Below are 25,428 nucleotides of genomic sequence, written 5' to 3' on the forward strand. Positions count from 1 at the left end.
AAATAAGCAGGCACTGGGGCAGAGTCTTTCATTTGACTCACTTATATTTACTTAATAAATGGGAATAAACAACAGTAGCCGTAAGTCCATGGATAAGGGTCTGCACTTAGAGCGTGCTTACTTCTTAGTCAAAAAATCAGTTATGACAATGAGCTACAGGCTCTTTATTCAACTCCAAAGACCATTTGCATTTCTGAGAAGCATAAAGGACCTGATATATAGTGAAAATAAGCCCTGTAGTAGCAATTCAGAGACCACTGTAACATTTTAGGCAGTTTGAACTGCTTTTACTAATTTTCACAAAGTCCATAACAAAATGTATCCTGAGTTCTTGTTCTGCATCCATATGTTACAAAAATATAGATTTATCATTAAAAAAAAAAAATTTAATGATTTCATTTTCTCATCTTGCTGAATTGTTTCATGAGTCTCCAAATTAAATTTGTGGTAGAGCAGTGGGCTAACAAGGATTGTGCCCAGTTTATGTCAGGAAACAGCTGGCTGCAAGACAAAATATTTCATGGGAACCTTTGTAACTCGGCGGGTGCCAACCCTCACAATTATTCCTGACCTTTCTCTTTCACACAGCTCCTCAGCACACGCTAGCAAATGCTGCAGCTTTGCACAAGAAGAGCTGAAAAACCTCATGATGACCAACAGGCTTTTCTGAGTGTTTTTTTCAGTACTTCTTTCACTTCATGTTCATTTGTTTCCTCCTGTTTTAAGTTTTTCTTGTTGAACTTCCAGTTTTCCCCCTTAGTAGGAGCCTGCAGTGGACGTGGTCTGGTGCCAGAGAGTGGAGAGAGATGATGATGTGCAGCACCTTCTTGAAACTGACAGACTGCAATTAAAAGAGAAAATCATTAGTTACTAGAGCCCCGATCCTAGCATTTTAATTACGGTAGAAAGATTCTTCCATTGTTGAAATTCAAAGAACAAGTAAATATCAATTGTTTTGCAACAGGGCTTTTGCCCTGTTGTCCTTTTGTCTTAAGAAAAAGCACTCAGTTAAGTTGAAGGCAGGTGCTAGTCAAAGAAAATTATCCTCCCTTCGAAGTTCAGGTTTGACCTAGGTTTTGACTTACAGGTTACAAGAAGGTGGCAGAGGTGCAATGTGATGAAAGGGTGGCAGCACTGCAAAACCAGAGAGCTGGCTTTGCTGTGACAGCTACATGATTTCCATTTTTTTATCCGTGCTGCAATGATGTAACGACACCAAGGTGGAAAATGCTAAGTTTAACCTTGCTCAGAGCATATGAAATCCCAGTGCTCGTGGGCTGCTGCAGCCTATGAGAAGGGGAATGTTACAGGCTTAAAAGGAGACTGTAACCATGCCGGAAACCCCAGGTAGCCTCGTTTAGATAAAGGCAAGCTTTCAGCTGGAAAATAAACCCTGTGAGTATGAACCTGGAGCATTTGTGAATTACCCTACACATAGTGAATCTGGGACCCTAAAGGGACACACACACCCCCACCCCACCCCCAATATTTCCAGTATGAAAGAGGTCTCTGGAAAGATCTCTGGTGTAAGAAGACAAAATTGGTCTGTGAGAAAGCAGTGGAAAAAACAAAGCTGACTAAGATTTTTTTTCAGTAGGAATATCGGGACTCTCAAGAAACCTCAAACCACTGTGTTTTATTTTAGCTGCATCTACTGATACATATTGACTGCAAGGAACAATTTCTAAGCACTTCCCAAAAGTTTAACTGTCTATACGTTTATACAGAATATACCAATATTCTGTAGTAAGGAAAGATTAGCAGCTAAGTTTGAAAGACTAGATCAAGGATTTGAGATCCAACATTTGCAACAATCTGACTGGGGCATTTAAAAAAAAAAATCTGTTTATTTTGCAAATAGTTCTTATTTCTAGAGCCAAAAATGATTGTAAAAGGATTAGATTAGTAACCAGGAGTCCAAACAAGCTTATTCAGCTTATTTTACTGCTTGTGTTGATGACACTCTCTTTTGTCTTCATCCAGTAGTGGGAAGTGCTTTATCATCTTCTGGTTTGGAAAAAGACCCAAGCAGCTAATGTAAAAAAAATATATTCTCCAGTAGCTGCAGCATGATTAATTTTCCACCCCACGAGATCGCTGTGAGTTTGAAAGCACCCTAGAGCTTTATTTGCTACATTATAGTCATCAAGGATCATAAAGCATCTTCTTCCTTCCGCACCGCTAGCACTTCAGAGAGCCAGTATGGTTTGAGTGGAATGAGCAAAGGGTTGAAAACTAGGATATTTTTATTATAAACCTAAAACAGCTTGTGACTTGCCTTTGGCCTTGGTTAAATAATGCTGGACTCAGTTCTCTGAAGCAATACAGTCTTCTACTCCAGCTAAAGAAATATCAGACTCTAGCCCATATGACACCCAGACATTGATATCTGCATTATAAAATGGGGATAATAATACTGATGGTTTTTCATCAGGCACTTTGGGGTTTATTGGTGAAGAGCAGAAGGTAACAGCAAAAGATTTTAATTAAGGTCTGTAAATCATTTTCAAAAGAGAAATTACTCATTATAGTTATTCTACACCATCCCCCCCAGGTAAACACATGGAGGAAATCTTGCACATTACATTTCCCTGTTGCCATACAGAAAGTTGACTTGGGGACTTCTCCCTTTTCCACATCATTAGGACAGTCCAATCCCAGCAGTAGTGAATGAAAAAAATGGGGTTTAGGCTGCCCTCCCAACCCCCTGCAACAGTAACCCTGCATACCTTAGAGGTATGGTGGTGTCTTAGAGGTACGGTGGTACTCAGAGGTGCCCTTACTAAGCCCCCCAAAACAATAGCAGCCCTGATCACTGTAAAAGTTTATAAGCTTACCCAAAAGGAGTTCAGGTCTTCAATCAATCTGAATTCTTCATTTCCTATGGGGTAAAGGCAGCTGGACAAATGGAAACACACCCTGGGCCAGACTGTCCGCTAGGACAGAGAGGGACAGGCTGAGGCAGGGTAGGTAGGACCATGCACATTACCTTTACTACTGCCACCATGGAAATAAGCCAGAGAAGAGAGTATGTGTCCAGAAAAAAGTGTGTGGTACTACTCTTGAGCGGCCTCCAAGGATGATCCTTAGAGAAACAGTTCCTACTGGGGAATGTATAGGAGGGGGAACATCAGGGAGACAATGTACAGGGCCTATACACAGAGCTAGTGTTTGGTGGATCCTTGCAACTTTCATATGTATTTAGAGAGCTGCACAGTTTGGAGCAAGACAACAGATTTGCTGCCCTCCACCACTGTTGACACAGCCACACAGAAGCCATCAGAACTATTCACGAAAGCAAAAATTAGACAAGACTTTTCAATATCAACATCACATTATTGACCTGGGTCAGTTCTGCCCAGAGCTGTGCTAGAAAGAAACAGATAGACAAATATATTCAGGACATGACCTTCAGCATTACTATTAAGAAAATGTGTTTCTCTTTAGCATCTTCTGGTTCTGCATCCATAAATTAATTATACTTTAGACATTCTGTCAGGTGACACCAAAAAAAATTGTACAAATAATTATCTTCATGTTTTTAAGGGTGGTTTTGTTTAAATAAAAAAAAAAAAAGTATGTCATCTGAAGTTAAGGTTCATCTGCATCTTTTTAAAATGCCATTATACTGAATTTTTCACCATTTATTTTTACTCACATAATTTTTCCCATCCTATCCTTCCAGCTCTTTGCTTCTCCACACAAATGTTCTAGATGCCAGCAGAGATCTCTTTGGCTGCATGACTTTCAGTGAAAATGCAAAATAAAAAACAGCAGTGTATGGAATATAAAACACAATTTTAGCAGTGAAAATTTCTGAGGTATATTTCTCCCAGTGTACTTTCATATCAAAAATATTTAATTAGGTTAAATGTATCATTAATCTTCATTTCACATATTGGATGCATCTTGCTGATGGCCTATAGTTGCATAGCTCCCTGCTATACAAAGTCATCCCTTCAATTTACTTTTTGTTCACTTTGTTCAGTTTCCGAGGTGATGAATTTAACACCTGGTACCATTTTCCTCATGCCTCTTGTTGTTCTCTTAAGGATATCAATGCAAGCCACAACCTGTGAGTGTTTATGTTCAGTGTCACCCTGGCACCGCCAGCTGAAGACAGCATTGCACCATTTAAATAGATTCATTTTCTTGAGATGGACCTTGCTACTAGTCTCTTTTCCAGCTGGAGAGAATAATCAGGTTGTCTCACCCCAGCCAACAGAGAGTTTAATCCTCAAGCCCTCGATCTTCCATAAATCTGTCTGCAGAGAGCCACTGCTAGAAATTCTTTGTCGTTTATGTCATATCTTGTAAAATCTGTTGAGCCTACTTCGAGCATGTGTCTGTTTTGACTTTTCCTGAAGAACAGTCTCTCTCTGGAGGGAAAGTCTGAAGCGTAGCATTTATCTTTCCGTGCATTCAGATAGGCAGTTGTGAAAGTCTCTTTCTCATGGGGATATTTTCCAATGAGTCAGACTTGCTTTCTCTGGATTGACGAGTTCTGACAGCAAAGTATTAATACTATCTTGCAATATTAGTCAACTGGACTCCAACCGAGAGCTGAATAAAAAGACAGACCTTTGTCCTGAAGCGGACTCCCAGGCAAGGCTCCCATTAAAGAAAAACAGGACCTTTTCCTGAGTAATCAAGAGGGACTAAGAAGAGTAGGCAGGATTTCAGATATCTTTGAGTGTGTAGGAACTGGCAATTGGGCCTACAAATTTTCTCCATGAAATAACCCTAAAACTTATTTGTGTTTAAAATACATGACAAGAAACAGCACAAATGCATTCTTTTCGATAATCCTGAGCAGCCAAAAATCAATAATTCATTCCGCTTCATAATCAAAGGCAGTTCACAACAAAAAAAAGCTGGCAAAAAAAAAAAAATCTGAAACATCCTTTTCCTTATTTTTATCATCGCAGCACAACACAGATAAATGAAACAGCTGAGCTAAAAGCTATAAAAGTAGCATTTCCTTCAGAGTGGAAATTGAAGAGGAAAACACAAGAAATAATCTTAATTGCTCATCCCCATTCATGCTGGATCTTTACCAGGTCCATACTAATGTCTTCTTGTTCTAAATAATTTCTGTCTTTCCTGTCAAACTTCTTCCTTCTAAATAATTTCTGTCTTTCCTATCAAACTTCTTCCTTTCTGAGAACTTTTAGCATCTAGTTGTCATATGCACTTCTTCATTTCAGGTTCAATTCTGGTACTTAAATAGGAAAATACAGTGTCCAATTATTGAAAAAAGTAATTCCTAGAATCACAAAATCTCCATTAAATGTTAGAGCCCTTGTTCCTCACTAGAAGAACTGGAGCTTCATTAAAGAGAATCAACAAACAAATTCTTCAAATCCAAGACCAAGGTTATTCTTCCCAAAGGAGAGGGAAAACAGAGAAAAAAAAGAGAAAGAAGGAGAAAGAGAGAGAAAATTAGCAAACCTGACTGGAACAATCTGGTCACCCCTGAGCTCATTTCATTGAGTCCACCCAAAAGAATAGTCACATCAGTTATGCTGTCTTTAGACTTGGCATTGCTACTGTTTTTGGCATTGCAACTAAGAAAATCATGGTTGCAGGTCCCAAGAGTGAGAACTGGAGGTCAAATACTCACCAGCCAGCCAAGAAATGTAGACTGCCCCAATGACTGGCTGCAAGAAGCATACTTCAGCGGGAGTACATCAGGGAATGTGACAGGGGGGAGGGCCTGCTGCCATCCAGAATTGCCTTTCTGCCGACTTCAGAGGGGTATGGAGTAGACCCCAAATCCACGGTGTGGATCAGCAGGCAGTGGATATGTTCTTTCCTTGGGGTATTCAGAAAGGAAACGGATGGTTGACCAGAGGGTTACAACAGCTCAGAAAAAGCTGTGGCTTTCAGAGATTTCCAGCCAGAAGTATGATATGGAAGTGATCCTTCCTTTGCACAGTTAGCAGCCAACATTCACATCTATCTTACATACTCATATGGTCCCCTTTCCTCCTGCACATGGACACCTCCCAGTCTTGTAATGTTTAACCTTACAGCATTCTTCTCCATTTCTACATAGATTTTCCTTGGGCAACTAAGGCAGAGAGATTAAAGGTTGCAGGGAGGAAGGGGGAGGGAGAATTGTTCTGTACCAAAGCATTGTTATTGGGTCTTCAGAAGCGCCTAGATCCACAAGAAATACAAAGAGCTGGGTGCAGAGGTGTTTTTAAACGCTCCCTGCATGCCTACTGCATCGTGAAGTGCTTAACATCTTTCCAAAACATGCCTCTGAAATATTTCTGTCAGCTTGGTGAAGTGGAGAGTGTCAGAGCAAGAAATCCCAAGTCTCATACTCGCACTGACCATTAGTTTCTTTCTTTCTTTCCTTTTTTCTCTCTCTCATTTTCTCTCTCTCGATGACCTTAAAATAATGTAGAACCAAGTAAAACAGAACCATATCTTTTGCTGGAAGAGGAGCAAAAGAATGGAAATTGATTCAATATGTTCTGTAACAACTCACAGTTGAGATTCATGGAAGTTGAAATCAGACAAATTCAGACCAAAAATAAAGCTATGCCTTTTTTTTTTTTTCAACAGTGAAGATGATTAATCACTGGCACAGCTTAAAGATGTCTGCAAGATTTTCCATCACTAGCAACTTATAAACCAACATTGGATGGCTTTTAAAAAGAAATTCTTAAGTTCAAGTAAAAATTAATTCAGGGAAGACCTACGACCTCTGCTACATGGGATCAGATGGTCACAGTAGTCTTTTTTAGCTTTACAATCTATTAATTAGATCTTTCTACTCCCTTCTCTGGGATCACCCTTTCAATTCCACTCCTCAGCATCAGAGGTAATTAATTCTTGAGTTCCTGTAGATTTTTCTTCTCAGGCACCCAGACAGGAGGCAGGTCTATTAAAAATACCATTAACCCCTGCAAAGCTCATTTAGCTGCTGCATTTCTCATGTGCAGGACACCTGCTCATCAGATGGCAGCGCAATGTCTAGAGGGAAAGCCCAAATCCTAGAGCAGCAACACAAGTCCTGGAAAATCCTTGTGGGTATTGGGGCATCACCCACATTGTGGAGCACATTTGCAGTGACAATGACAGCCAAATGTGGCCGTAGCCCATTCTCAAGCTCAAATTCAACTTCCACCTATAAATCTGAGAACTATGTATGGTTTTAACTTCAAAGTGCTCTTGAAGAAGCCAGCCTAAGCATGGATGGTAATTTATTCATAGAACCTAGACAAATTAGGCACAGGCCAATCCACCAGTAGGTATATGAAGTCTGACTCTCCATAAGCACAGTATGGTTATTTTCAAGACATGCTATGAGCAGCCTGACACTAATATGAATAAGAAGCACTTCAGTCCAGTATGCTTGAATGTGATGATCATCTCTTCTTCACTTAAAGACAGAACATTTGCATAATTCTCACTGGCTGTTCCCAGTAATCACAAATCTATTAACTCTGGAGTTTTGCAAGAGATTAGCTAAGACCTCATTGTCCTTAGCAAAAAGGTTTTTCTTCCAATCAAGTTTTAAATGGCTCAAGAATATTTACCTTGTGTTTTTTTCTCAAGATGCAGTATTTTAGTTTGCAAATACCATCACTCAACATTCCTTGCCATGCCATAAGTATAGATTTGAGACACCTTTTCCATTTGGCTACACCCAGGTAGCCAGTTCTCCCTAGAGTGCCTCTACATGTTGTTGCAGAGGTAGCTAAAGGATAGTACAGAAACACCCAAGCCAGCTCTAAACTAACTTCTTCAGATTCTGTTAGTACCCTAGGGCAGCAGCAGGGACTTCAGAGCACAGATTTTTTCTGAACCATGACTATAGAGTAAGAACGTATTAGTCACCATTCAGCACATGTCAAGATTTACAAGACTAAACTGATAATTCTACATGCGTTAGTCCCTGGGACAGGCAAATGGTTTAAATGATTTGGGGTTTTGGTAAATAAGTCATTTAAAGAGGCAGCAGCAATTGCTAGTGTTATCCTTATTTACAGGGATATTTTTTACAAATGATGAATTAATAATACACTTTTTCTTATGACCTCAAAGATGCACCTTTTCACAGTAAGGGAGATTTTATTGGTGACTCAAACCTACAGCAGGCCATGAGGCCAGAAAGTAAATTAAAAGCTTGTCCTTGTATGAAAAATATTAGACACAATATTTTATATAATATTATTGCACTACTGTTGGTTGCTTGGCATCGGAGGGAGATGCTAAGTGCTGCCAGGTCAAAATCCCTCCAGCAGGGCAACATTCATCTCACTCAACTGTATATATCTACTTTGTGAACGCCCATATCAAAGCCAGTCACCTTCAGTTTCTTTTATATCACTACAGAATTTAAGACTGAGTTCATCTGCCTTATTTTAGATGTCTACTGTGGGGTGAGATGAATCACAACCTAAAAGTGTCCATTTCTCCCCACTGGCTATAAAAAAGCCATTACAACTGGCTCAGCTGTAGACATCTGCACTGCAAACCTTTCCTGTTGATCAGTCTGTGTGGCTGCTGTCTCCAGCAACTGCCATTTTAATAGGTTGAGAGAACATGTGCCAAAATATCATTATTGAATAGCGTTGATAAAATCATGTAGGCAGCTACTATCAGTCACAGAGCAGATGTTTAAGTGCTGTGAAAATGCCTTGACTTTCTGAAGGATGTAGTTGTAGGTGGCCTAGAAAAAAATGTAGCCATTTTTTATGCAGATACCTATTTCCATGCATCAAAGTATGACAAGCACTGGCTAAAACACTGAGCTTGAAAGAATGGCCAATCCTACAGAAGAACTGCAAAGAATTCCCAAATACAATTGTTATATTCATAGAGATGTGGATTACACAGTGGGTACATTTATTGAAAATAAGTCATTTTTTTTAAACTTGGACTAAATTAAGATTATAAAAGAGATTGCTCCCTTCCCACTGATTTGAATAATTGATTTATCTATTTATTACTAAGCTATTGATTACTGTGAGAATGAGGAATATAAAAAACTTCAAAGCCTTTGAATTTTTGTGCCATATGAGTAGCTTTGAATAGTTTCCCCAGAGTATCTGTTTAGTCATTGAAACTGTGGGTTTTTTGCAAAAGTAGGAAACCAAAGAATTTCAGTGCTCTTTTTACTGAGCAATTATCTTTTTGCCATGTTTCCTGAAGTCGTATCTACTTCAGTATAACAATCTACCATGACAAACTGTTTTCCCAGCTTATAAAACTACCATTCTTCGAAGCTGATAGCAGCTGTTTTGTAGCTGTCATACCATATAATATGGGTAAGGTCACTCCCTGTAGCAAATTTGTAAGCTAAATTACAGAATTCGATCTGGTGCCAAATTCTAAAAGCAGAGATACCACATTATTGTGAACTGTGGTGTCCAGAGTTTAATGTATTTCTTATTAAAATCAATGGAAAGTTTATTTCAATGAGGGTTGGATCGAGTCCTAATTACATGTCGACAAATGCTTCGCGTATGCCAATTCCAGTATTAGAACTGCTGTTGATTAGATGTCCTTATAATGTACTCTTCAGTCCTGTGGCCAGTGAAACAATTAATTTCTATTGTCAAAATTAAATTTAATTAAAACTAATTTTACTATTGAACACCAGATAATTCACCCTGATACTTAATTAGATAGCAGTCTCACTTCATTTATCAGCAGTCCTGGCTGTCCGGGGAGGTCCCTGTGACTGGAGGTTAGCAAATGTGATGCCCATCTACAAGAAGCGCCAGAAAGAGAATCCGGGGAACTACAGGCCTGTCAGCCTGACCTCGGTGCTGGGGAAGGTTATGGAGCAGATCATCCTGAGTGCCATCATGCGGCACGTAGAGGACAAGCAGGTGATCAGGCCCACTCAGCATGGGTTTATGAAAGGCAGGTCCGCCTTGACAAACCAGAACTCCTTCCATGACAAGGTGACCTGCTTAGTGGATGAGGGAAAGGCTGTGGATGTTGTCTATCCAGACTTCAGTAAAGCCTTTGACACTGTTTCCCACAGCATTCTCCTGGAGAAACTGGCTGCTCATGCCTTGGACGGGCGTACTCTTCGCTGGGTTAAGAACTGGCTGGATGGCCGGGCCCAAAGAGTGGTGGTGAGTGGAGTTTACTCCAGTTGGCGGCCGGTCACAAGTGGTGTGCCCCAGGGCTCTGTGTTGGGACCAGTCCTGTTTAATATCTTTATCAATGATCTGGATGAGGGGATCGAGTGCACCCTCAGTAAGTTTGCAGACAACACCAAGTTGTGCGGGAGTGTTGATCTGCTTGAGGGTAGGAAGGCTCTACAGAGGGATATGGACAGGCTGGATCGATGGGCTGAGGCCAATTGTATGAGGTTCAACAAGGCCAAGGGCTGGGTCCTGCATTTGGGTCACAGCAACCCCATGCAACGCTACAGGCTTGGGGAAGAGTGGCTGGAAAGCTGCCCGGAGGAAAAGGACCTGGGGGTGTTGGTCGACAAGTGGCTGAATATGAGCCAGCAGCGTGCCCAGGTGGCCAAGAAGGCCAATGGCATCCTGGCTTGTATCAGAAATAGCGTGGCCAGCAGGAGTGGGGAAGTGATCGTGCCCCTGTACTCGGCACTGGTGAGGCTGCACCTCGAATGCTGTGTTCAGTTTTGGGCCCCTCACTACAAGAGAGACATTGAGGGGCTGGAGCGTGTCCAGAGAAGGGCAACGAAGCTGGTGAAGGGTCTAGAGCACAAGTCTGATGGGGAGCGGCTGAGGGAACTGGGGTTGTTTAGCCTGGAGAAAAGGAGTCTGAGGGGAGACCTTATCGCTCTCTACAGCTACCTGAAAGGAGGTTGTTGTGAGGTGGGTGTCAGTCTCTTCTCCCAAGAACAAGTGATAGGACGAGAGGAAATGGCCTCAAGTTGTCCCAGAGGAGGCTTAGATTGGATATTAGGAAAAATTTCTTTACTGAAAGGTTGGTCAAGCATCGGAACACGCTGCCCAGGGAAGTGGTTCTGTCACCATCCTTGGAGGTATTTAAAAGACATGTAGATGTGGTGCTTAGGGACATGGTTTAGTGGTGGACTTGGCAGTGCTAGGTTCATGGTTGGACTAGATGATCTTAAAGGTCTTTTCCAACCTAAACAATTCTATGGTTCTATGATTCCAGTTCTACCAGCACAATTTTCCACATGTTGTAAGAGTGTAAAATTACTGGTACAATTTTTACACTAACTGCACAATGACCAGTGTCTGTCAAATTGCTTTGCAGATACAGCAAGACTATAGCAATCCTGATTACAGTTCTCTTGATTCAAGAACAAGATACATTGCCTTTTTCTACATCATATTTCTTCCCTTGTCAATAATAGCAAAGGTTCTTGAAAATCTTGGACTGGTCTACAGGTACATGGTTATGTTTCATGACCACTTGAAAACATGAATCTGGATTCACCTCTTACCAGAAGAAGCACGAGTCTTCCTGCTGGTTTTAACGTAAGGTAGGTGAAGACATCAAGGAGATAAACACAAGAAATAATAAGGAAAATCACGAATTTTAGATCATAATGAATCTCTGTTTGATTCTGTTACTGTGGAAAATGGCCACCTGATAACTGGACCTTATATTGGGCTGAAAATTTCTAAGAAATTCTTTTTTTGCATATATTTCACGTTCTATTATGAGACTCGTCTCATGTATCAATGTGTGTGTGCATGCATGTGTGTGTGTGTGTATATGTTTCCCAGTCATTTTTCTTACAGCTGTTTTTTGATGGTCGATGTTTTTTTTTTTTTCCCCAATGAAACATTGTTCTCTCTTTTTCATTTTTGTCTCTCTGCATTTAATTTGTCTTCTGGGTTGGGGGCCACTGCTGGCTGAGGATCTATCCTTCTTGTAACTGAGACACAGCTATTTCTGTTCCTTAGCCCCTGCTGTGCCAGAGGATTTATTTGTGTGTGGCTATTTGTTTCTGGGCATTGGATTAGACTACTAAAGGAGCGGTTTGGGAGGTAAGGAATGCTGGGGCTTTGTCTCAGCTCTGCTGAGCTCCAGAGCCTGGTTTCCAAAGTCTTCCTTTTACCTAAATCTCAGATTTTCCAAAGCTAGCTGTCGATGACATGGGCCACCACTATTTTAGGAGATGTCCTTGCTCTGCCCAGTTCATAGTAATCTTTCAGACACTTCCTCTGGTGTGCCTTCCTCGACTCTACACCAAGCAAAGGGTGAAGGTGTCCTCTGCAAAATTTCGCTCAAAGCTCAAATGGTGCCACACAATCAACAGAATTATGAGTATTTACCCCAGGTGAGGATCTGCCCCATATTGCTTCCAAGTATATGACAAAGAACACTGTTCATTGCCAGTACAATATGTTCATATGGAAATGGATAGGCTTTCATGAAAAAGAATAAAAAGTAAGGCTACAAATTAAGACTATTTGATTTGAAAAGCAGTCGGAATAACTTCAAAAGCAGCTGCTCAGGACTTTAAAATTATTTCAGCATCCATACTGTCTGGAGGAAATAAGAAGGTGTGAATTCAACTACCATAAGGGACCACAAGGTGGGCCCAGCAAGAATAAAGCTTGTGAAGCTTGTAATGAATAATAAGATATGTAAATTAATCAGGAATTGTCACTCTGGCACAATAATCAAGCATCAGATACCCTCAGCACCTGGCGGGCAGTTCCACTGAAAATAAAATACATGAATAACACTTTAATGAAATAAAAACCATGACATAGATTGTATTCAGTAGAGAATTTCAATTCTTTGGCATTCTTGGTAAAGGAAACCAGAGTGTTGCTCCAAGTGTTTCATAAAGCCTGCTAGTATGATCAAGTGTAAAATCTAATACCTCCTTTCTACAGTTTTAAATCTTCTCTAGTTGGAAAACGAACAGTATGATTTAGCAACCTTTATCCTTCCTAGGGACAATGATCCCACGTCACTAATGTTATGTCAATGTGCTTCACAGTATATACATTTTGTTTCACAAAGAAATGAACATTTAGCTATTTTTCTGATGGTATTATCAACAGCATTGCAAATATATCAAGTGAGCTGGAGTGAAGAATGACTGTAAGATAAGGCATGCATAGCGTAAACTAAATTAAAGCAGAAAAGATTACATATGGTTCTAAGTAATGTTATTCTTCTTAATCCTCAAATAGAGTCACTAAATTACACTTCCAGATTTAGTTATGATATTTACAAATGACTTAACTGTACATTTAAAGAGGGGAAACTGGCTACAAATGGGGGCAAGCTCCTAATTTAAGGTCACAGTGGTGCCAGCATAGAGCAAATGCTTATTACTGGGGTATTTTTGGTCATGGGGAATTCTCTTTCCCTAAGAACAAATCCCAGAAAAGCATATTTTTATTACATCTTCCAAATCTGGCATTCAGGCTTTATGTAAATATACAAGACAGAGGACCTTTCTTTTTAAAGTGCTAGCAACTAGAGGCACAGCTGAGATTTGCTGGAGAATATTTCCTTTTAAATCATTTGTATGGGCAACCCAAAACCTAAAATATAAAAAAAAAAAATGTAAAGAAGAATGAACAGGAAAGTATTGTATGAAAAACAGGGTATCTTACTGGAGACTACGTAAAATCCCTTCTCTCTTCCTCCCCTAAATATAGCACCTCTAAGTATAAAAACAAAAAAAAGTTCAAAATAAGGTTACCAGTTTTGTTTCTTTATAACTGAAAACAGAAGGTGCATTTTTTTAAGATTGTATCATTCTTGAGTTCAGTTGCCCAGTTGCTCTCAGAAATACTCTCTCATCTTTTGATATCCATCATCTTTACACATTTTTTTCTCTAGAGTACCTTTCATCTAATATCTGTCTCCTTTTTCTTGGTAGAGAACCACAGTGCAGACCTAGACTTTGGAAGTGTAAAGAAATACAGTCCCAAAAGACTCAGATGTAGTACTGTGATTAACAGAAAATTAAACAGAGTTAATTTTGGCAGGAGCTAAATAAAGGCTATGTCATCAGTGAACTGAGCTGGGCAACACTCATAACGACTTTAGAGAGCAACTCGAGTCCAGAGAGCTCAGGTTAGTTTAATACAAGTTTTATTTCAGCAAGAATTTGGTGGGTAAAGAAAGAAAAACAGCAGCAGCAACTGTTGCCGATAGTGTAGGACTCTGCTGGTACAAACTATGATGATTTGAAGTTACTCAGTATTTGGGGATCTCTCTCCACCACATACACTTTGCCAAAGAGGTACTGGCTATCACCCACCACAGGAAATTACGTTCTTATATTTATATACCTAGGAAGATACACCATCACATTGTGGTACCTGAAATCAGCCCCAAACAGATTCTTGTCAGCAAGGGCAGAAGATCCTGAAGACTTTATTCTTATAAATCATTTTACGTGCGTTCATTACTCTCATAGGAAAAAAAATGTGCCTTGTGCTTCTGAGATTCATTTCTAACAATCCTTATCATCAGACAGCTTAAAGATGAATACGTTTCATCCCAGTGAAGCAATAGTGCAATACATGATGGTAAAGTAGGAAACAAGTCCCACAGAGAACACAGAAACCAGTCTCCTCCCCTAACTGTCATTTAGGATTTCCCCCAGCACCCAGATGTACAAGCTGAGAGCAAAATTCAGCAAAAGTTCACTTCCTGAGTGTTACTGTTCAGGATCACCCTCCAAAACTAACTTGGTAAGCTCAGCCTGCCTTGCCTGTCTTGGAAACTCCACTCTGAACCATCTCCCTCTTCCTTTCCAAGATGAAAAAAATATCTTCTCACTCTTTTTTATCTTTTTGTTCAGAATTCCCTCCTTTTTTTTTAGTCTGTTAATATTTCTATCAAGTATGCTTGTGACGATCCCCCGGTCTCCCCTCCCGCATTCAGTGGGATGAGTCCTAACACAAAACCCAGCCATGTGAAGTGCAACCTTCCACTATGCACGGTTTTTGGAGGTCATATTCTTATGTTTCTAGACTTAAACCTTCTAGAATGCATAGAAACATCCGATAATTACAACATTTTTTTAAATGCCATAATAATTTAAAAATCACATAACATGAGTATTCATCACTCTTTCACTTGCTTCTGGGTCTCCAGTAGAGACAACGTATGACAGATTAATCACAGAGACCTGGCATTTGGGGAGCTTTGTCTAAAAGCTTTTCACACTGCTCCCTCCAGGTTGGGTTAGCACTGGCTGCTCACACCTTGCCCAGATCTAAAGGTTGGCTTTTCTTGCCTTCCACCACTATTTTTGCTGCCAGAGCAAGGTATGTGGTGCCCCAGCTGCCACGCCACAGAGTTTGTGGGTCTCTGAGAGCAGCAGATTTTTCTTTTCAGGCCAACGGATAAAGTTTTGTAGCTGGTATGCAAGCACTCTGCTTTAATGCCCCAAATCGAATAACCAGAAGCTTTTTTCTTTCTGTTCCATAGAAGATGCTGTCCTTGTTCAGCTAATTACAACCTAATGAAATCATAAATGCAGAGAGGATAAGCTTCCCTCGGTGTTTAGGACTGACCTTAAGATCACCTTCAAGTCCAGATCTGCCGACTAGTTATTAAACAACCCCACAGCATGCCGCCCAGATGCCCTCTCCAGCAGCTCAGCCAAATGTCGTGGCATGCAGAAAAGCCAGCCCCACCCTCTTCCAGCCACTCCTTTCTGCATTGCATCTGGGTCTGGAGCATCACCTGCCCACAGCGATCACAAAAATCCCCTGTTCTTCACTTTGAAGTCTTCCTTTCCCTTCTCTACCACCCACAAAAAGATGAGAGACCCTGTGTATGTAGCAATCACTAGAAGCAGTCTGGAAAGGATGCATTTTACAGCTATGTTCAAGAAACAAGTCTATTCCATAGGTTACACAACACAGTAGAGAGAGGGAAGGGTAGCTTGCGTTTCAGACTGGTCAAGGATACAGAACTAGTACTTAAATCTCAAATTCTTCTTTCTGAAAAATGAGCAAGATAAAAAGTTATAATAGAGGTTTTCCCCAAACTACTATTTTAAAAAGAAGATGAAGAGGTCTGGGCTTCTGCTTAGCTAACAGCATTTCCATATGTATTGAAAAAGTGAGTCACTAAACAAACTATGCCAACCAAACGCTGAGGTGTTTCTGGAATTGCATCATTTCTATGAAGCAGCTTGCAGCCTCAAAGCTGGCCAGTGAAAACCAAAAAGGCCAGTCTCCAGGTCTGCATACACACTTCATTTTTTGGTGGCTTTGTTCAGGAGGAAATTTCTCTATGCATGACCTTCTGGCTCCCAAACAGAAGCGATTCACTTGGCTCATTGCATTACAAAGTGGAGAAGTGAGTCAAAACGCTTGAGGTTGTTCCCAAAGGCATTGCATGACCTTGGGCAATTCCCTTCAAAACTATTTGAAGATCTGGTATTAAACAGCAACATTCACATTTAGTAAAATAAATAAGACACTTTTAAGCTAGCAGCTGGCGGGCATCCTCACCTTCCAATGAAAATCTGAAGACATTTTCAATGAAGTGTTCTGGACCCACAAGCCCGATTCTGCTTCAAAAAAAAAAAAAAAAAGAAAGCACACCTCGTTAGATGCCAATATAACCTTTCAAGTGCCCAAATTCGGAATCATGAGGTTTCTTTGCTTGGTACTTCTATTTTACCCTGCAAAATGGTGAGATTACATTTACCCACCAGACACAACGTCTTGAGGTTAACTTGGCTGTTTGGAAACTTCTAAAACTTTCAGCTGAAGAGCCCCACCAAGGCTTACAACTCTGTAAAAATTACAGCTATTAAAACATATATTTTGCTTATGAATTTCAGTGTATAGTGCTTCTACAAACAGCATTCACAAGCCATAAGCAGTCACAGTCAGTCATGCAGGAAGGAGAAATGGAAATTTTGGAAATGGGCTTTTAGGGTGGGGGAAGGTTCAGAAAGGGGAATTCATATCAGTGGAAAACAGACACTGCGAAGGACCTACGCATAGAAAAATACCCCAGAGAGACCTTAATAATTTCAATTCAGTTATACAAACCTCAACACAGCTATCACATAGGGAGAAACGGCTGACCATACCTGATATGGTCCTCATACCATTTTCAGGTTTGTATTTCCTATTGATTACTCTAATTAGGAAGCCCACTGATGCGTAGGCAATGGTTCAGCTGCATAGTTCCTTAGCTATTAGTTCCTGAACTGCTTAGTTTCTTAAGCAGAGAAGTTACAATGTCCTAAAGATTATGAGTCATATTCCTATGCCCACATTCCTGCAGCTATCCCTTTTTAAGGATGCTCATTGCTGAGCCAATACAAATTGAAATGAAATTACAGACTGATAGAAGAAAAATGAGAAATGTAAATGTGTCAGTCTTGAGGAAACTCAAGAGGTCAAGACCATGTCACGGACAGTTCCAATCCAGAGAGAGTTTTGCTCAAAATAATATACTTACTGCATTTCAAACTCTTAATTTCTGTTCATTCACACTGGAAAAATTTTCTCTCCTTACATTTTGTTTTGTGTCTTATTACATTTGGGAGGTTATTTGTCTCAATTTATTAGCAATACCAGAAATTTATGTTAGTGGTTTACAGTGCTGTTTCTGCCCACAAAGAGGGCAGGTCTCCATCTTTTAATAGCTCCATGTTTTTATTTTTTTGTCTCAACAAACCTCTTGCAAACTCCAACTACACGCAGTTACAAAGGAACATGAAATCTAGCAGGAAGACGTCCATTTGTTCATCCATCTTTCAGTCTCACAGTCATCTGCTTCAATATGAAGCTATAGATATGTTTATATTATCTCTAGCAATTGTAGTACATTCATGCTAAACCAACTCTCCTTAGTTTCCCTTTATGTGTTTGTGTTTATTCCTAGTATTCTGAACTGCACTGTCAACAAAATAGTTCTTTTTCAGTGAGAAAATTATTAATTTTCATGTGACCAAAACTAATGAATATTTCCACATACAATTTTTAGAACTTGGTTCCTTCTCCTTGATGTAACCTTGAGTCTGAATTTCCATGGTTTATATTATTCAGTTTGGATATAACATCCCTATAATTTCTTTCCTGTTTAGTACTTGATATATATTCTCAAAATTAATCCCATCTTAGAAAAGCTTTTTGTCTTAGAATGTCTGCAAATAAATCACTGTATTCTTAGATAATGGAAAATGTCAGTGATTAAATTCAATTTGATAGGGTATGAGTGAAATTTCTCTGACTAGTTATCAACAGTATCTTGATTTTAGGTTTGGCTTTATCATTATATCTCCTACATGTACAGCTGCCTGTACTTTCCTTCAGCAGTTCTCCATATTTCATTTTGCAGATTGTTTTCTGCAGGCTCGTGAATATATGGGTATTTGGCAGTGATTTTATAACCTATAATCAGAACTGAAAATTATAGTGATCCCATTTGTGTTATTATAGCTTAAGAATGTGTCAGACTTTCCATTTTAAACTTTTTACTGTAAAGAATCTACAACTGGTCTCTCTTTACTGCCAAATATTTCTGCAAAAATTTCAATAAGAATAATGTTATTTATTAATTTGAAATTTTTCTCAGGACTTTTGGCAGTGAGTGTGAGGAGATAGCTTCTCCTGAAATGCAAAGAAAAAAAAAATCTCTAATTTCCTGCTTCTTTATTCAGTGACCACATTTTAGCCAAAAAATGTTAGATGAGTCTCTTTTTAAGGATCTATAGTGTTAATGCAGTAGTGGATAGAGGGGTTACTCGAGAAGGACTGGAATTATTTCCTTTCACTGGAAACATAATATGTTCCTTCAAGATACTGCCAAGATTTTTCTGCCAGAGGAACAAGAGAATGGATAAGAGAATCAGCTCTCTACTCTGATCACACAGACTTATTTATTTTTAAACATATTATCATCCAAAATAAACCAGATCTTCTCTCACCCCATAGCATCCTCTAGATGAGAGGACTGTAGATGTGAAAATCAGAAAGTGCTCTGCTAGAGCTGGCGATAGGAGAAGAAACCTGAAGAGAAAACAAGGTGAGACTGGCCAGGAGACACACTCATACCACTGACCTGACTAAAAGCTCTGTGGCCCATTACAACATCGCCAAATGTCGCATGCAGAACTCCTACCTTCTCTTCCCTTTCTGCATTCAGCAGGAGGAAAAAACTGTACAAACGTAGTAAAATTTGGCCCTCCAGCTTCATAAACCTATTGGTGAAATGACAGGCAGTGCACACAAATCCATCCTAGAAAACAGTAGACTGGGTAGCTGCTAGTATCTCTCACCTCATCGCTCGCATTTTAGCTATTCTCAACTTCCAGACCTTTGTTCTGCCCAAGGTAGCATAATGTAATTTCCTTTAAGTTTCAGCTGCCTATTCTACCACCAGCTCCCATGGGACCTTAGGCAAAGAGTATAATCCAGATTTCCAGGGAAGCTGGGAAATTATAGCACCCTCAGAGAGCTATGAGACAGGTCAGCTTGCTCTCTGCTTCAGAGCTCACCCCTGAACACTTTGGCCCTGACTAAACCTAGGCTTTGAGGATATCAGAGGTGGATCTCAATCACAGAGAGACAACCAGCTGCCAAAAAGCTTTGCCATGTCTTCACTTTCTCCACTTACAAATGAGAGATTGCGACAGTTTGATTGCAAGACCTCAATGCTATGGAAATTGGTTGTGCTGTAGGAAGAAAGAGTACTGTAGAAAAAGTACTGTAGGAAGAAAGAGAGACTTCCAGCTTCATTCTGGTGATGCAGACCTCTTGGGTCTGTAAATATATCAGAAATCTTGTGAGTATAGTCCTGGCTCTGAGGCTCTCTGTGCTTTCATTTCCACTAATGTATGGAAATCCTTCAAAACGGGATTTTATCTCCTGATATTTGGACACATCCAGTTCTGGTCCTGCTTAGTGCAAAAGATTTCTTGCTGAGATGGGGTTTTTGCCAGTTAGTTCGCATAAAATGCTGAGGATTAGAAGAACTCAGCCCTTGACGTACTTAGCTCATATATTTTACGTAAGTTTTAAAAAGGAAATAATAATTATGAAGATTATGAGATATCACATGCCAGTTTTTCCACTACAAAATACATCTCGTTGTCAGTATTTCCATTCACTCTCATTGACTATAACCAAAGGCAATGAGCATAAACACTGGAGGCATAGTCTCGCCTTCAGTGGATTTTCTCCAAACCTCAGTACAGCATGTCTGACGTGAACACATATGGAACATCTATTGCCTTTGAACTAAAACCTACAGTGAGAGGTTCTTTAGAAATGCAGATGGTGAAGCTGCCAGCAGTGTGAATGAGAGTTGGAAGTCAAGAATGAGAAAACTTTATAACCTCTCTCCTCTGTGTTCCCGGGTGATTCCCTGGCTGTCATGTTAGATCCTCAGAATCAAAGGTGGCTGGCAGAGATTAGAAGCAACCTTAAGCATTTGTATAAAAAACTGGACAAGGCAAAAATCCCTGTCCTAAAGGGCACTGCCCTGTAAATCTTATTTCACACCTGCAGTCCCTCTGACGTCATTGGGTAAGCTCACGTTGCCTGAAACTCATCCATACAGCCGAAGGCCAGCTCTGGATCTTCTCCAACAAGTAAGCCATGTTTTAGACGGGGAAGAGGACTCAGTGGTGGGTTGGCACTACAACACACTTTGTCAAAAGCTGGCTGGCCAAGAGCCATGGAGGAGCTTGCCTGGGGTGGGTAAAGGGCTATTTTTAAGAAGTTGTTTCTACCCTACAAAGCCAGCACTAACTCACTGGTTTCCCAGTATATTGCATTCATTGAGCAAACTAAAAGCCCTGAACCCAGTGCACAGACCCACAGACAGCATCGCTTTCCCTCCCTGGGCAAAGAGCTCGCTCCTGAATAAAGCATTGTAGTCACAGGAGTCATTTTTTGCCTGCAAACTTTACATTGGAAACCCTGGTGAATGTGACCCAAGCTAAACAGAGAGAGTTTGTAAGCTTTTGGGGTAGCATATTCCATATTTTCCCTGCAGTTTATTGGCAAATTAATTCTAATGCATTCAAATTACATCATGAAGTGTAATGTAGAAATATTTCATGAAGGTTACCTTAATAGAGTGTGAAAACCTGATGAACGGTAATTCAGAGGGAACTGCTTGGCCCATCTCCTGTTTACTTGGAAACATTATTGCCTTAAAAAAACCCTTAAATATATTACTTGTTTTTATGGCTCAAAACCCTTTAATTTGAAGATTTTTATGACTACCTTACAATACACATCGATTTTAAAAATGTTTTAAACTAAAACGGATCATTTACTGCCAACTGTGCTTCGGGCATATCATTGATTAGTCCAAGTGTGATAAAACAACCTTGTTTTTATTCATACTTTAAAAGCATAATAAAACCTGCATACTTGGAAATACTGAAGCAATATCTTGGCCCAGAGCTATTTAAGTATGAATTATTCACGTCTAGTTTATTTTTTTCTTTTAAATTCATGAATCCCCAGAATGATTTTCTAAAGTGTATCAGTGAAACCATGTTTCTAATTATTAAAGGAGGGGTGGATCAGAATGCATCATATATGTAAAGGGGTCATTTTTTATTTGTCTTCTTTTTCAAGCCACTGTGAATCTCCTTGGAAATTAGTTATTCAATATTCGCACTATATTTTAATTTGTGGCCCATTGAGAAAGAATACAGATAGAGTTACTTTGTTCAAATAACTTTTGCAAACAAACTTATTCTCACATACTGTAACACTGGAACTGCCTAAATATACCCATTTAGGGATTTCACAAACAACTGACTGGGAGCCCATTGCCCGGAACTGGTCAGGAGTAATCAGAGGAAATTACAGAAATAGAAAGAATGTTTTTGCATCTTCAGCAGAACAGGCTCATGTAACAGCGACAGGGTGTCTATCTGGTTATTATACTGCTGCGAGTGGGACTTTTTCCTTAACTGCTGAAAAATGTCATAGACAGAAATATCTTTTGTAAGTGAAAAAACCCAAACATTAATCCTACTTTTGCAATCCTTTCATCCTGTGTAACTTAACAATGCTTTCTGCGTACACCATGGTCTGAACCGAGACAACGGAAAGAATGAGACTGAGCTAATTCTTTTTCTTGTTCCATCATGGAATTTCAGTAGGACTGCAGCAAATCACTTCATCTCAGTGCACCTCCGGTCCCTACACACACACACAAGGCTTTGTTTTATTTGGAACATAAACCCTTCAGTCTAGAAAACACTTCTCTATGTATTTGTACAGTACTCAGTGTAACCCTGTACTCGGTAAATACTGAATTAATAAAGATTTTTTTTCTTATACAGTCACAGTAAACTATATGGGTTGGAAGGCACCCTGGACATCATCTAGCCCAAAAAAACAGTTCAGAGAAGGTCCAGCTAGATCAGCCTACACAGGGACTTGTTGAGTTTCGCATATCTCCAGAGATGGAGTTTCCAAAACCTCTCTAGGTCTGTGCTCCTGAGTGATCAACCTCATGGTGAAAACCTTTCTCCTTTTATCTAATCAGAATTTCTTCTGTTTCAACTTGTGGCCATTGCCACAGGACTCCAAGAAGAGTCTTGGTTTGTCCTCTCTATATTCTCAATTAGGTTGCTGGACACAGCAGTAAGATCTCCCTTTGCCTTCTCTGTTTCTGCTCATACTTTGTGTTCTGCAGCCCCTTGACTATCCTGGGGACTCCCCACTCACTCTGGTATGTCCATGCCTTTCTTGTACTACACAAAACTCCAGATCCTACTTCACATGTAAGATGATGTTCTCAAAATCTTCTGATGTTTTACCTGTAGGTTTTCCTCTCCTTTAAAGATATTTGTAATCTGTAGCTCAGAACTGAGTACAACTACCATAGTTGCACACCAAGAATGATGCTGTATATATGTAGCTACCATACCATAGATAAAATCCTAAGAATACACCAAGCCCTCAACAGTAGGACAGAGGAAACCGAATGATTAAGGAAGAAAGGAAAAGCAGCAGGTAGCAAGCAATGGCTTTAGATGCTGATTGTCCCTGTCAACTTGAAAGGAACATCTCCAGCCAGCCATAGCAGATAAAATGGTCCTGTAGGATGGAAACCCAAAATTAAGGAGAGTTGACAGATACTCAAAAAATGAAAATTGTCTATGCCACTAACCACAAAGTGCCACCATATACCATCCAGTCTTAAAAATAATAACATTTCAGACAAAAATATATTATGGAATAGCATTAGCAGACTGTGTGGAGCCTCAAATGGATCTATGCCGAGATTTGCAACATTCACAGTCCTTCCTAGGACTTACAAATTTAACTAAATGTTTGTTACTGAACACACCTAGATTTTTTTAAGTTTGAAAAATACCAAGCAACTCAGCACAGAGCTTGCAACCATAAGATCTGCAAAGAAGCCTTAACTTGGCTTCAGGGCCACATGTGGTTGTACTCTCCAAATGTATCTGCCATGCTGGGCTTAGCACAAAATTAGCCTGGAGGAATTGTGTAATTTCTCACCTTTACTCCATAGCCAGGTGGGTTAGAGGACTTGTCTGAGATGGAGGAAGGCCACATTTAAGTAAGTTAAGCTCTTTTCACTGCATGGCTCTCTTTCTAGACTAAGGCAATTCTGTACATGGCTACAAGCAAATGTCTGGAAGTCTGTGAAATTTTCTATATGAAAGATAGGTGTTAGAGAAGTATCAACAAAAATGGGTCTTCAAGGTGATGAGAGTAGAAGCTTTAATGTGGTTTACATTCTCTTGTGAATCTAGTGCCAGATGTTAATCTTTAAACAGGCATTACCATCCTCAGTACAGAACTGCATGTTTTGAAAAATTCCCAGCTCCTGGTTCAACTCATCAAAATCCGTTAACCTCAAATTCTACATAGGTATAGTCCCATCACCACAATGGGACTTCTCTGCACAGTTTGAGGTAAACCAAGCCATGTGTTTGAATATTTGCACCAAGGGAGTTAAACAACAGAGGTATTCTCACCTCATTGACATTTTCCCAGTTTTATTTGGCTCATGAAACATTAAAATGCTGGAATAGGAAAGTAAAAAGTATTTTAAGCTGCTGGACATGATGAAAAGCAATGCCTTTGAGTAGCAGTCTGGCGAATCTGTTGGGGAGTGATTTGACATTAATAGCAGCTTCGTATACTTAATAAAGTTTGCATAGCCAATTTGCACTTTATAAAGTGTGGCATTGTTCTGGAGTGTGGCCCTGACGTGGGCTTTATGAAGCATGCAGGAGGCAATACAGACTTTATGAAGTCCACATTGAGGATAAGTATCAAATTAAGTAGGAAAAGCACACCAAACCCTGATATGTGACTTGGAAACTCTTGCCCGTCTGCTCCCTGAAAGCTCCCGTTTCATTGATGCCATAGGATTGCACTCAAAACACAAGTCTTGAGCATATTTTACTAGTTTGGGAAATTATTTTCATATTAACGGTTCAGACTCTTAAGTAAATTCTAGTTGTATTAGAAAAAAAATCAAAGAAACTAGAAAACAGGTATGAAATACACTAGTAGAAAAAAAATTCATCAGCATAGTCCTATGTGGTCACTCGTATGGATCTTTCAATCATAAGCTGTACAATATGGGAAAAAAGCATGACTGGCAAAACTGTTATTCTGTGGGTTTCTCCTGCAGACCTCTTTCTTCTGACAAAAATTATAAATTGCTCTTGAAAACTGGACACTCATTATGGGACAACTGATAATTTGCAGAAGGAAGGTTTATAGAGCAGAGCAGAGGAAACCTCTCTGAGGTATAAGCCCTGATCAGTGCAATAAAAAGCCATGGATCTTCTAGGTCTTCTTCTAATTACTAAATTTCTTTCTTCATAATGGCACAACTTCAGCAGGACAGGGGAAGAGGAAAATTGAAAAGGAGGAGGTGTGAAGATCCCACCTCTCAGATCAGCCACGAGCCTCTCAGTTAGTTGCTCTCAGAGGAGGCAAGAGGTAGGTCTTTGAACCCCAGACGATGAAGAAGGAACTGAACTTGGGTGTCTCACTTCCCAGGCAAGTGTCTTCTGACCTCAAGCTATTTTATAATGTTAGAAAAAATACATTCCAGCTTGTGAATGAACACTTTTTAAAGCTAAGTCTTCTGCTCTGATCATTGGATGCAAATTTAACTGCAGAAGTACCAAAGCTGTTCTTGAGACAGGCATCTTGTAAAAAACATACACACGGGGCAGGTATCAACCGTGAAAGAACTGAAATATCCAAAACTCTTGGGCATCATGCCTATCTTCAGGTCCTGGAGGATGGATGAAGGCATCTCACTGCAGCCTGAAGCAAGGCACCAGGGGACGTGGGATTCAAGGTGTGACCTCTCTCTCAGCGTTTGTTCTTGGCTTTTGGCTTACCTTCTTGGTTGTTGCTGAGGTCACTCTGGGGCACCCAAATACCCACAAATTCCCACTGTAAAGGGAGCTGAAGCATCCGAACATGACTTCTGCCGCCCACGTGCAAGGAGGCCAGGTACCTGAGT

Source organism: Ciconia boyciana, chromosome 5 (assembly GCF_034638445.1).
Source record: "Ciconia boyciana chromosome 5, ASM3463844v1, whole genome shotgun sequence".
Lineage (NCBI taxonomy): Eukaryota > Metazoa > Chordata > Aves > Ciconiiformes > Ciconiidae > Ciconia > Ciconia boyciana.